This window comes from Bufo bufo, chromosome 4, assembly GCF_905171765.1.
Source record: "Bufo bufo chromosome 4, aBufBuf1.1, whole genome shotgun sequence".
Classification (NCBI taxonomy): Eukaryota; Metazoa; Chordata; class Amphibia; order Anura; family Bufonidae; genus Bufo; species Bufo bufo.
The window spans coordinates 142,400,718-142,415,026 of NC_053392.1; positions in this window are offsets into that span (position 1 = coordinate 142,400,718).

Here is a 14,309-nt window from a genome sequence, read left to right on the forward strand (position 1 = left end):
TGCAGATTTACTATGCTGGAGATGTGGCACTCCAGCGAGTCGTGCACTCCTGATTAGCCTGTCTGCCCCATAGGCTGATTTTAATTACTTTCAGTATAAAGCTGTAGCCTGCTCTCACTACATTCATTGGAAGCTGTCTAGCACCAGGAAAGGTATAGAGTGGGCTCGGCATGCATGTTGGTACCTGCAATCCCTTGTAATCATTTTGGCACAAAAAATGGAAAAAGGCAGAGTGGATCCAACATGCATGTGGATCCAACACTCCCTGAATTTTAATGGCGGTCATTATGGCGCATAACAGGTAGTATTTAGGAACAGTCTAACAGAGATCGCCTTGATGTTCGGCAGACGGGCTCAGATGGTTTGTACAAAATGCATTGGCCAAGCATCTCACTTTATACACTGCTCAAAAAAATAAAGGGAACACTTAAACAACACAATGTAACTCCAAGTCAATCACACTTCTGTGAAATGAAACTGTCCACTTAGGAAGCAACACTGAGTGACAATCAATTTCACATGCTGTTGTGCAAATGGGATAGACAACAGGTGGAAATTATAGGCAATTAGCAAGACACCCCCAATAAACGAGTGGTTCTGTAGGTGGTGACAACAGATTACTTCTCAGTTCCTATGCTTCCTGGCTGATGTTTTGGTCACTTTTGAATGCTGGCGGTGCTTTCACTCTAGTGGTAGCATGAGACGGAGTCTACAACCCACACAAGTGGCTCAGGTAGTGCAGCTTATCCAGGATGGCACATCAATGCGAGCTGTGGCAAGAAGGTTTGCTGTGTCTGTCAGCGTAGTGTCCAGAGCATGGAGGCGCTACCAGGAGACAGGCCAGTACATCAGGAGACGTGGAGGAGGCCGTAGGAGGGCAACAACCCAGCAGCAGGACCGCTACCTCCGCCTTTGTGCAAGGAGGAACAGGAGGAGCACTGCCAGAGCCCTGCAAAATGACCTCCAGCAGGCCAGAAATGTGCATGTGTCTGCTCAAACGGTCAGAAACAGACTCCATGAGGGTGATATGAGGGCCCGACGTCCATAGGTGGGGGTTGTGCACACAGCCCAACACCGTGCAGGACGTTTGGCATTTGCCAGAGAACACCAAGATTGGCAAATTCGCCACTGGCGCCCTGTGCTCTTCACAGATGAAAGCAGGTTCACACTGAGCACATGTGACAGACGTGACAGAGTCTGGAGATGCCGTGGAGAATGTTCTGCTGCCTGCAACACCCTCCAGCATGACTGGTTTGGCATTGGGTCAGTAATGGTGTGGGGTGGCATTTCTTTGGAGGGCCGCACAGCCCTCCATGTGCTCGCCAGAGGTAGCCTGACTGCCATTAGGTACCGAGATGAGATCCTCAGACCCCTTTTGAGACCATATGCTGATGCGGTTGGCCCTGGGTTCCTCCTAATGCAAGACAATGCTAGACCTCATGTGGCTGAAGTGTGTCAGCAGTTCCTGCAAGACGAAGGCATTGATGCTATGGACTGGCCCGCCTGTTCCCCAGACCTGAATCCAATTGAGCACATCTGGGACATCATGTCTCACTCTATCCACCAACGTCACGTTGCACCACAGACTGTCCAGGAGTTGGCATATGCTTTAGTCCAGGTCTGGGAGGAGATCCCTCAGGAGACCGTCCGCCACCTCATCAGGAGCATGTACAGGCATTGTAGGGAGGTCATACAGGCACGTGGAGGCCACACACACTACTGAGCCTCATTTTGACTTGTTGTAAGGACATTACATCAAAGTTGGATCAGCCTGTAGTGTGTTTTTCCACGTTAATTTTGAGTGTGACTCCAAATCCAGACCTCCATGGGTTGAAAATTTTGATTTCCATTTTTTTATTTTTGTGTGATTTTGTTGTCAGCACATTCAACTATGTAAAGGACAAAGTATTTCAGAAGAATATTTAATTAACTCAGATCTAGGATGTGTTATTTTTGTGTACCCTTTATTTTTTTGAGCAGTGTATATAAGTGTAGCATTAGCACCATAATTTTTGTAATCATTATTTTTGTGACTATGGCATTGTTGTACTTTATCTGATTTGCAAGGTGCTGCTGCATGAGATGAGAAAGTGAAACCAAAACAAAGAACATCATACAAGAGGTAGAGAAGAACGTCTAACAGACCTTCTCACAGAACTGGCGGTGACAGTACCCCTCCCTCTACGGGTGGACTCCGGACACTCAGAGCCCACCTTCTCAGGATGAGACCTATGGAAAGCCCTGATGAGACGAGTGGCCTTAATGTCCGCCACTAGGACCCACATCCTCTCCTCAGGACCATAACCCTCCCAATGAACGAAGTACTGAAGAGAACCGCGGATAATGCGAGAATCCACAATCCTAGAGACCTGAAATTCAAGATTACCATCAACAATAATCAGAGGAGGAGGCAAAGAGGAGGGTACAGTGGGTTGGACATAAGGTTTTAATAGGGACTTGTGAAAAACATTATGGATCTTCCAAGTCTGAGGAAGATCAAGACGGAAGGCAACGGGATTGATGACGGACAAGATCTTGTAAGGCCCAATAAATTTAGGACCCAACGTCCAGGAGGGAACCTTCAGTTTGATATTCTTTGTAGACAACCACACCCGATCACCCACATTCAGGTCCGGACCAGGCACACGTCTCTTATCCGCCACACGCTTATATCTCTCACTCATCCTCTTCAGATTACCCTGAATCTTTTGCCAAATAAATGACAAAGACGAGGAAAATCTCTCCTCATGAGGTAAACCAAAAGACCCCTCTCCAGAGAATGTCCCAAACTGCGGATGAAACCATAGGCACCAAAAAATGGTGACTTATCAGAGGACTCCTGACGACGGTTATTTAAAGCAAACTCTGCAAGGGACAAAAAGAATACCAATCCTCCTGATTCTCCGCCACAAAACAGCGCAGATATGTCTCCAGATTCTGATTGACGCGTTCGGTCTGACCATTCGACTGTGAGTGAAAAGCAGAAGAGAACGACAACCGAACCCCCAAGCGAGAACAGAAGGCCTTCCAGAATCTGGAAGCAAATTGTGTGCCCCTATCAGAAACTATGTCTGAAAGAATGCCATGCAATTTAACAATATGATCAACAAATGCTTGCGCCAGCGTCTTAGCATTGGGTAACCCAGGAAAGGGAATGAAATGTGCCATTTTGCTAAAACGGTCCACTACCACCAGAATCACAGTCTTCCCCGAGGAACGAGGCAGGTCCGTAATGAAGTCCATGGACAGATGCGTCCAAGGACGGGAAGGAATGGGTAACGGGAGGAGAGAACCCGATGGCCGTGAATGAGGGACCTTGGCTCGAGCGCAGGTCTCGCAGGCTGCCACAAAACCCTCAACCGTCTTACGAAGAGCCGGCCACCAGAATCTCCGAGCAATGAGATCCACTGTGGCTCTACTCCCCTAGTGCCCAGCAAGGACAGTATCGTGGTGCTCCTTAAAAACCCTGTGTCGTAAAGCGAGAGGCACAAACAACCTCCCAGAAGGACAAAGATCAGGAACCTCTGCCTGGGCTGCCTGAACCTCTGCCTCCAAATCAGGATAAAGAGCAGAGACGACCACCCCTTCAGCCAAAATGGGACCCGGGTCTTCAAAGTTCCCCCCTCCCGGAAAACAATGTGACAGGGCATCCGCCTTCACATTTTTAACCCCAGGGCGGAACGTAACAACAAAATTAAACCTAGAAAAGAACAAAGACCATCTGGCCTGTCTCGGGTTCAGACGCTTGGCCGATTCCAAGTAGGCCAGATTCTTATGGTCGGTAAACACAGTAATAGGGTGTCTGGCTCCCTCTAACCAATGGCACCATTCCTCAAAAGCTAATTTGATGGCCAACAACTCCCTATCTCCCACATCGTAATTTCTCTCTGCAGAGGATAGTTTCCTTGAGAAAAAGGCACACGGTCGCCATTTGGCAGGAGAGGGACCCTGAGATAAGACCGCACCCACACCCACCTCAGAAGCATCCACCTCAACAATAAAAGGTAGAGAGACATCAGGTTGTACCAAAATGGGAGAGGAAGCAAAACTCTCTTTAATACTAGAAAAGGCTTTAAGAGCATCTAGGAAAACCCCCTTTTTAGTCATATCAGTGAGTGGCTTAACAACAGAGGAATAATTAAAAATAAACTTTCTGTAATAATTGGCAAAACCCAAAAACCGCATCAGCGTCTTCTGATTCTCAGGAAGCTCCCCAATCAAGCACAGCGCGGACCTTCTCAGAGTCCATCCGAAAACCAGAAGCGGAGAGAAGAAAACCAAGAAATTGAATCTCCGGAACTGCAAACACACATTTTTCCAGTTTAGCGTACAATTTATTCTCCCGCAGAATCAGCAAGACCTGACATACAGTACAGACCAAAAGTTTGGACACACCTTCTCATTCAAAAAGTTTTCTTTATTTTCATGACTATGAAGGCATCAAAACTATGAATTAACACATGTGGAATTACACTCACCTAAGGAATTATTAGGAACACCATACTAATATGGTGTTGGACCCCCTTTTGCCTTCAGAACTGCCTTAATTCTACGTGGCATTGATTCCACAAGGTGCTGATAGCATTCTTTAGAAATGTTGGCCCATATTGATAGAATAGCATCTTGCAGTTGATGGAGATTTGAGGGATGCACATCCAGGGCACGAAACTCCCGTTCCACCACATCCCAAAGATGCTCTATTGGGTTGAGATCTGGTGACTGTGGGGGCCATTTTAGTACAGTGAACTCATTGTCATGTTCAAGAAACCAATTTGAAATGATTCGAGCTTTGTGACATGGTGCATTATCCTGTTGGAAGTAGCCATCAGAGGATGGATACATGTTCTCATTCTGTTTACGCCAAATTCGGACTCTACCATTTGAATGTCTCAACAGAAATCGAGACTCATCAGACCAGGCAACATTTTTCCAGTCTTCAACAGTCCAATTTTGGTGAGCTCGTGCAAATTGTAGCCTCTTTTTCCTATTTGTAGTGGAGATGAGTGGTACCCGGTGGGGTCTTCTGCTGTTGTAGCCCATCCGCCTCAAGGTTGTGCGTGTTGTGGCTTCACAAATGCTTTGCTGCATACCTCGGTTGTAACGAGTGGTTATTTCAGTCAACGTTGCTCTTCTATCAGCTTGAATCAGTCGGCCCATTCTCCTCTGACCTCTAGCATCCACAAGGCATTTTTGCCCACAGGACTGCCGCATACTGGATGTTTTTCCCTTTTCACACCATTCTTTGTAAACCCTAGAAATGGTTGTGCGTGAAAATCCCAGTAACTGAGCAGATTGTGAAATACTCAGACCGGCCCGTCTGGCACCAACAACCATGCCACACTCAAAATTGCTTAAATCACCTTTCTTTCCCATTCTGACATTCAGTTTGGAGTTCAGGAGATTGTCTTGACCAGGACCACCCCCCTAAATGCATTGAAGCAACTGCCATGTGATTGGTTGACTAGATAATTGCATTAATGAGAAATAGAACAGGTGTTCCTAATAATTCTTTAGGTGAGTGTATATACATAACAAACAAGTGTGAAACAACTGAAAATATGTCATATTCTAGGTTCTTCAAAGTAGCCACCTTTTGCTTTGATTACTGCTTTGCACACTCTTGGCATTCTCTTGATGAGCTTCAAGAGGTAGTCCCCTGAAATGGTCTTCCAACAGTCTTGAAGGAGTTCCCAGAGATGCTTAGCACTTGTTGGCCCTTTTGCCTTCACTCTGCGGTCCAGCTCACCCCAAACCATCTCGATTGGGTTCAGGTCCGGTGACTGTGGAGGCCAGGTCATCTGGCGCAGCACCCCATCACTCTCCTTCATGGTCAAATAGCCCTTACTTTCAAAGTTTTCCCAATTTTTCGGCTGACTGACTGACCTTCATTTCTTAAAGCAATGATGGCCACTCGTTTTTCTTTACTTAGCTGCTTTTTTCTTGCCATAATACAAATTCTAGCAGTCTATTCAGTAGGACTATCAGCTGTGTATCCACCTGACTTCTCCTCAATGCCACTGATGGTCCTAACCCCATTTATAAGGCAAGAAATCCCACTTATTAAACCTGACAGGGCACACCTGTGAAGTGAAAACCATTTCAGGGGACTACCTCTTGAAGCTCATCAAGAGAATGCCAAGAGTGTGCAAAGCAGTAATCAAAGCAAAAGGTTGCTATTCTGATTGCCTGATTGGAGTCGGGAAGGAATTTTTTATTCCCCTAAAGTCCCCTAAAGTGAGGAAAATTGGCTTCTACCTCACAGGGTTTTTCTGCCTTCCTCTGGATCAACTTGCCGGATGACAGGCCGAACTGGATGGACAGATGTCTTTTTTCGGCCTTATGTACTATGTTATGTACTATGTTACTTTGAAGAACCTAGAATATGACATATTTTCAGTTGTTTCACACTTGTTTGTTATGTATATAATTCCACATGTGTTAATTCATAGTTTTGATGCCTTCAGTGTGAATCTACAATTTTCATAGTCATGAAAATAAAGAAAACTCTTTGAATGAGAAGGTGTGTCCAAACTTTTGGTCTGTACTGTAGGTGGTCCCGATGAGTCTTGAAATCAGGAGAAAAAATCAAAATGTCATCTAGATACACCAGTACAAATTTCCCCATTAAATGATAAAAAATGCTGTTCACAAAATGTTGGAAGATGGCCGGAGCATTCATCAAACCAAAGGACATAACCAAATTCTGGAAATGACCCTCAGGGGTATTTAAGGCCGTCTTCCATTCGTCCCCTTCCCTGACCCTGACTAGGTTGTATGCCCCTCTTAAATCCAACTTAAAAAAAACTTTAGCCCCAACAATCTGGTTAAACAGGTCCGGGATCAGAGGAAGCGGATATGGGTCACGAATTGTGATACGGTTCAGCTCCGTGAAATCCAGACAAGGTCTTAAAGAAGCATCTTTTTTCTTAAAAAAAAAAAAAAAAAAAACTGCCGCAACAGGTGACTTCGAGGGTCGGATGTGTCCCTTTCTCAGGCTCTCAGAGATATAAGTACGCATAGCGAACCTTTCAGGTTGGGAGAGATTGTATAGTCGTGATTTTGGCAGCCTGGCGCCTGGGATGAGATTAATAGGGCAGTCGTACTCCCGGTCAGGGGGCAACTCCTGGACACCACTCTCGGAAAACACATTTGAAAATTCAGAGAGAAAAGATGGCACAGTCTAGGTAGAAACCTCTGAAAGAGATGCCGTGAAGCAATTCTTCTGCAAAACTCACTCCAACCATTTATTTGCCTTGCTTGCCAATCAATGGTGGGGTTATGTTTAGTGAGCCAGGGTAGCCCCAACACTAGACGAAACATGACATATCCTCAACATGAGTGTCACCCACAGTCAAACGGATATTGTGAACTATGCCCTTTAATGATCTTTGAGAAAGTGGAGCGGAATCTATAGCAAAAACAGATATATCCTTTTCCAAAGTGCATACCTGGAAACCATGCGTTGTTGCAAATTGATTATCAATGAGATTGACAGCTGCTCCACTATCTACAAAAATCTCACAAACAATGTTCTTGCTGTCTAGCGCCACCCTGGCAGGTAGGAGAAAACGGGAGCTACAAGAAAACGGCAAACCTTCAATTTCCGGCTCCCTGCACTTAATACAGATGGAGTCAGGGTCACCTAGAATCAAGCCAGCAAGGAAACACAATAAAGTAAAGGACTTATCTGAGCAAACAGCAGAAGCAGCCTCCAGCAGTGAACACTTCATCCAGGAAGTAGTATAAACCGCAAAGTGAGGCAGTATGGGAGGGAATATATAGGAAGACGATTAGTCTAAATAAGTGACACCTGGCAGAAGGAAAGGAGATGAGAAAGTGAAACCAAAACAAAGAACATCATACAAGAGGTAGAGAAGAACGTCTGCCAGACCTTCTCACAGAACTGGCGGTGGCAGGGACAGATAATTTAAGTGCAAAAAGGGTGTAAAAAAGATACCATAAAATGCCATATAAAAACATGAATATACTGAATAAGACAGAAATACATGAAGCTATTCTACCTATCTACACTGTTAACATTAAAGTCAATATTGAGTCCCGGGGGTTGTAAGGCAGGACGGAGTCGATGACCCAAAATCTCAGTTGGCTGACAGAGTGTCCACAATCGTTGAAATGTTTAGCCACTGGCTTGTCTAACATTTTCTTCCTTATGGTGCTCTTATGTTTGTTGATACGCTCCCTAATTTCCATGGTCGTTTCTCCCACATAGATCAAGCTGCAGGGACAAACAATCATGTAGATATGATAGGGGGGATATGATAGAAACTTTTAAATACATAAAGGGAATCAACAAGGTAAAAGAGGAGAGAATATTTAAAAGAAGAAAAACTGCTACAAGAGGACATAGTTTTAAATTAGAGGGGCAAAGGTTTAAAAGTAATATTAGGAAGTATTACTTTACTGAGAGAGTAGTGGATGCATGGAATAGCCTTCCTGCAGAAGTGGTAGCTGCAAATACAGTGGAGGAGTTTAAGCATGCATGGGTACTTAGGGTTCTTATCTGCCGACACATTCTATGTTTCTATGTTTCTATGTAGATGACAAATTTAGATCGGCACGTGTAATATTCTGCAATCTTAAATTTATTGCCACTGTATGGGTGAACAAAGGTATTCTCCTTTAGCATATTCCCACAATTGCAACAGCCCAGGCATGGGAAATTCCCTGTCTTTCTGGGCTTCAGATGGGTCTGGCCCCCTTTGCTAACATCACCTATGTCTGTCTTAATAAGTTTGTCATGCAAATTGGTGCCTCGTTTATATGCCATCAATGGCGGATTATCAAATTCACCTATTGTAGGGAGGCCTCTATGTAAAATGTGCCACTCCCTTCTCAAAATATGCGCTATATCAGCACTGTGATTGCCATAGGTGGATACGAATGGGATGCGTCCCATATTCATCCTCCTAGGAGAGGCCTGAAAAGTGGACACTCTGCAAAATTCTGCGAAGCAGCTGAATCGAATTTTCCAAAGCTTTGCTCATCATTAGAAATAAACACTTGAAATAGATCACTCTGTGTAATGAGTCTGTAGAATATCAGTTTAACTTTTTGAATTGAATTACTGAAGAAAATTAACTGTTCGATGATTTTCTAATTTATAGAGATGCACCTGTATATTTACCAGTAATTAAACACAACCTGTCGGATCTCTTAGCCTACCTGCACTTGGTGAGGATTACGCACGCTTTTTCATCGCATATTTTTCATCGCAGATTCTCATGCGGGAAGACCACAGCGTAATACAGGAACCAGCAAAGTGTACAGTCAATTCTCATTTAGGCCCCTTTCACACGGGCGAGATTTCCGCGCAGGTGCAATGCGTGAGGTGAACGCATTGCACCCGCACTAAATCCGGACCCATTCATTTCTATGGGGCTGTGCACATGAGCAGTGATTTTCACGCATCACTTGTGCATTGCGTGAAAATCGCAGCATGCTCTATATTGTGCGTTTTTCACGCAACGCAGGCCCCATAGAAGTGAATGGGGCTGCGTTAAAATCGCAAGCATCCGCAAGCAAGTGCGGATGCGGTGCGATTTTCACGCACGGTTGATAGGAGACGATTGGGATGAGGAACCGATCATTATTATTTCCCCTTATAACATGGTTATAAGGGAAAATAATAGCATTCTTAATACAGAATGCATAGTACAATAGGGCTGGAGGGGTTGAAAAAATATTAAAAATAATTTAACTCACCTTAATCCACTTGTTTGCGCAGCCCGGCTTCTCTTCTGTCTTCATCTTTGCCGTGCAGTAGGAAAAGGACCTGTGGTGACGTCACTGCACTCATCACATGGTCCGTCACATGATCCATCACAATGGTGATGGATCATGTGATGGACCATGTGATGAGCGCAGTGACGTCATCAAAGGTCCTTTTCCTTTGCACAGCAAAGATGAAGACAGAAGAGAAGCCGGGCTGCGTGAACAATTGGATTAAGGTGAGTTAAATTATTTTTGATATTTTTTAAACCCCTCCAGCCCTATTGTACTATGCATTCTGTATTAAGAATGCTATTATTTTCCCTTATAACCATGTTATAAGGGAAAATAATAAAATCTACACACCGAACCCAAACCCGAACTTCTGTGAAGAAGTCCGGGTTTGGGTCTGGGTACCAAACATGCCGATTTTTATCACGGGCATTACAATGTTTTGCACTCGCGCGGAAAAATCGCACATTTTCCCGCAACGCACCTGCATCTTATCCGGGCCAAAAACATGAAGCCCGTGTGAAAGAGTCCTTACACGTTGCTTTTTTCCCATGCAGAAACTGACCTGGCATGCAGATTTAGAAATCCGCAGCATGTCGAATGTTTGTTTGATTTTATTTATTTTTTTGGTGTGCGAATTTCAATTTGAAATGCAAGGCTAAAATCTGAGCACAGGAAACTGCTCAGCTAAATCCTGGCATAGCATATCGGTAAGTGCTGTGCCAGGATTTCACCATGCTGAGAGGGCACTGGCAGGAACAGTGATGTGTGCTCCTGTCTGTACAGCGCTTGCCACGGTTCCCATTGCTCCAGTACAGTGGAGTCAGTAATGTATGAATACTGAATCTAAAGTGACTTTGGGTGCCTATTTCTTTATAACAAAGCAGTATAATACAGCAATAAAGTATATTACACAAATTATTTTAGAGCATTTGAATTTTTTTTAAAGAAAGTTGGCTTCTTTAAGACTGCCTGTTCAGGTTTACACCATCTACACTTTAGACAGGATCTGTCCCAAAGGGTAAGAAATCACTATTTTCTTGAATATTAGAGAGGAATTCTAGCGTATAAAATTTCACATTTTGACATTTTCAAGATAACCTTACTGGGGATCAGAGAGTTGTGACCGTGTGATAACCGGTCAAACTACCCTTAGTGCTTGTCTGAGATTTCCATAACTTTCCAGCACTCCAGTCCCTTTAAATTCTAGTATTTTGACACTCTGAGATTCAGAACTGTTTGGGTACTTTGCTAATCACTCTTCTTAACAGATTGTCAACTTTGAACAATCCCTTTTATGTAATATGGTACTTCAAACTAAGTCCATCTGATTGCTGGGTGTCCTGCTCAACTCCTGCCTTCTGCAATGTCCTTATAGTACGCAGATTAGCTGGATCCACCAGTGTTTTGTGTTCTCTATATGTTCCCTTTTGCATAACCATTTGTTACTTTTTGTTCCTTTATGCTCTGGTTGTCACTTTTCTAAAAAGTGGATGGAAAGGTTCACGGCCAAATAGGTTTAAAATGACATTTGAAATGTATGTTCCTGGATGACACAGATGACAGTTTGTGGCCTCGGGCCCTGCTGAGATGATCCAAAAGAGGGATACATTTGGCATATTCCCCCCCCCCCAGTGAAAAGGAGATCAAGACCGGCATATGAAACAAAAAGTTTCTGAAAAAATTGCTGCATAACAAGAGTTTTATAGTTATATTGAAGATTCTTCTGTGTTTGGTAAATTGCTAAGTTGTCATTTCAGACAGTAAATTAATTGATATAGTATAGCAACCAAAAAACAGAAAAAGTGAACAGTCTGAATAACTGGTTCTTTAATGCAACATCGCCACCTAGTTGTGCTACAATAAACTGCAACATCAAACTTTGTCCTGAAACTGGTTATCTGAATATTACAAACCCTGAGTATATAGGAGTCTGAAATTGGGACTCTCGTGCCTAATGGATATGATAGATCAATTATTATCTATTCTCACCCCCCTCCCCCTCTGACTTTCTGTAATAATTGGTATGCTTGTTTTTTCACCATGTTAAGCCCATTTATTTGCTGTCAGTGAAATAACATTCTATGAACAGCGGTAGATATAGTCGTTCCCTGTCTAGACAATATTCTGTGATATCAGCAAAATAAATCTTTGTAGCAGTTTGCTACAATGTATCAGCTCATAGAGCATTGACTACTAGACAATATACTAGTTAAAGCAGGACTAGTCATGTACAGGTTGCCTATATATAGAAAGAGTTGAGTCTAGACAGGCTTAAAATAAATAATAATCTTTATTAAATATATATAAAATATACAAAGTAGAGACAGAAATACATCAAGACATAAAGTGCAAGTATTTCACATCATTAAAAATGTCATACAGAGGGGAAGTAAGATAAAAAGAAATAAAAATAGTAATAGGCATCCTTATATCCATAGGTAAAGGGACAAATAATATGTCATCAGTATACAATCAGTGTATATACATAAACATCCCTTATCCACATTATTGCAGCTGTCATAAAAAGGGGAAAATGGAAGAAAGGGATGCAGGAAGTAATAAGCTTCACTTATCTATAAGTAAAAGGACAGATAGTATGCAATATAATCAATATATACGCATAGACATCCCCTGTCCACAAATAGATGAATAGTCAATATGTAGAAAATAGATGCTAATACATCACAATATATGGAATCACCCACAGAAAAAAAGCCCCTCATATAAAGTGTAACATCAAACATCACATACCCATCAATAGGGAAGTCACCTGAGGAGAACCGCATACCCCGACGAGTGTTTTGGCAACAACTTCATGTGGGGGCACCTTGAAAATGTGCTCATTTAAACGCTCAGGCCACCAATCAGCAGTCTTCAATTCAATTGATTAACATAAGTGGATCCTCATGTGCATATTAAGAAATATATACAGTTGCAAGAAAAAGAATGTGAACCCTTTTGAATGATATGGATTTCTGCACAAATTGGTCATAAAATGTGATCTGATCTTCATCTAAGTCACAGCAATAGACAATCACAGTCTGCTTAAACTAATAACACACAAAGAATTAAATGTTACCATGTTTTTATTGAACACACCATGTAAACATTCACAGTGCAGGTGGAAAAAGTATGTGAACCCCTAGACTAATGACATCGCCAAGAGCTAATTGGTGTGAGGTGTCAGCCAACTGGAGTCCAATCAGATGAGATAAGATTGGAGGTGTTGGTTACAGCTGCCCTGCCCTATAAAAAACACACACCAGTTCTGGGTTTGCTTTTCACAAGAAGCATTGCCTGATGTGAATGATGCCTCGCACAAAAGAGCTCTCAGAAGACCTACGAATAAGAATTGTTGACTTGCATAAAGCTGGAATAGGTTATAAAAGTATCTCCAAAAGCCTTGCTGTTCATCAGTCCACGGTAAGACAAATTGCCTATAAATGGAGAAAGTTCAGCACTGCTGCTACTCTCCCTAGGAGTGACCGTCCTGTAAAGATGACTGCAAGAGTACAGCACAGACTGATCAATGAGGTAAAGAAGAATCCTAGAGTGTCAGCTAAAGACTTGCAAAAGTCTCTGGCATATGCTAACATCCCTGTTAGCGAATCTACGATACGTAAAACACTAAACAAGAATGGATTTCAAGGGAGGATACCAGAGAGGAAGCCACTGCTGTCCAAAAAAAACATTGCTGCACGTTTACAGTTTGCACAAGAGAACCTGGATGTTCCACAGTAGTACTGGCAAAATATTCTGTGGACAGATGAAACCAAAGTTGAGTTGTTTGGAAGAAACACACAACACTATGTGTGGAGAAAAAGAGGCACAGCCACCAACATCAAAACTTCATCCCAACTGTGAAGTATGGTGGTGGGGGCATCATGGTTTGGGGCTGCTTTGCTGCGTCAGGGCCTGGACGGATTGCTATCATCGAAGGAAAAATGAATTCCCAAGTTTATCAAGACATTTTGGAGAACTTCAGGCCATCTGTCTACCAGCTGAAGCTCAACAGAAGATGGGTGTTGCAACAGGACAACGACCCAAAGCATAGAAGTAAATCAACAAAAGAATGGCTTAAACAGAAGAAAATATGCCTTCTGGAGTGGCCCAGTCAGAGTCCTGTCCTCAACCCGATTAAGATGCTGTGGCATGACCTCAAGAAAGCGATTCACACCAGACATCCCAAGAATATTGCTGAACTGAAACAGTTCTGTAAAGAGGAATGGTCAAGAATTACTCCTGACCGTTGTGCACGTCTGATCTGCAACTACAGGAAACGTTTGGTTAAAGTTATTGCTGCCAAAGGAGGTTCAACCAGTTATTAAATCCAAGGGTTCACATACTTCTTCCACCTGCACTGTGAATGTTTACATGGTGTGTTCAATAAAAACATGGTAACATTTAATTCTTTGTGTGTTATTAGTTTAAGCAGACTGTGATTGTCTATTGTTGTGACTTAGATGAAGATCCGATCACATTTTATGACCAATTTGTGCAGAAATCCATATCATTCCAAAGGGTTCACATACTTTTTCTTGCAACTGTATACCTCCATGTGCACC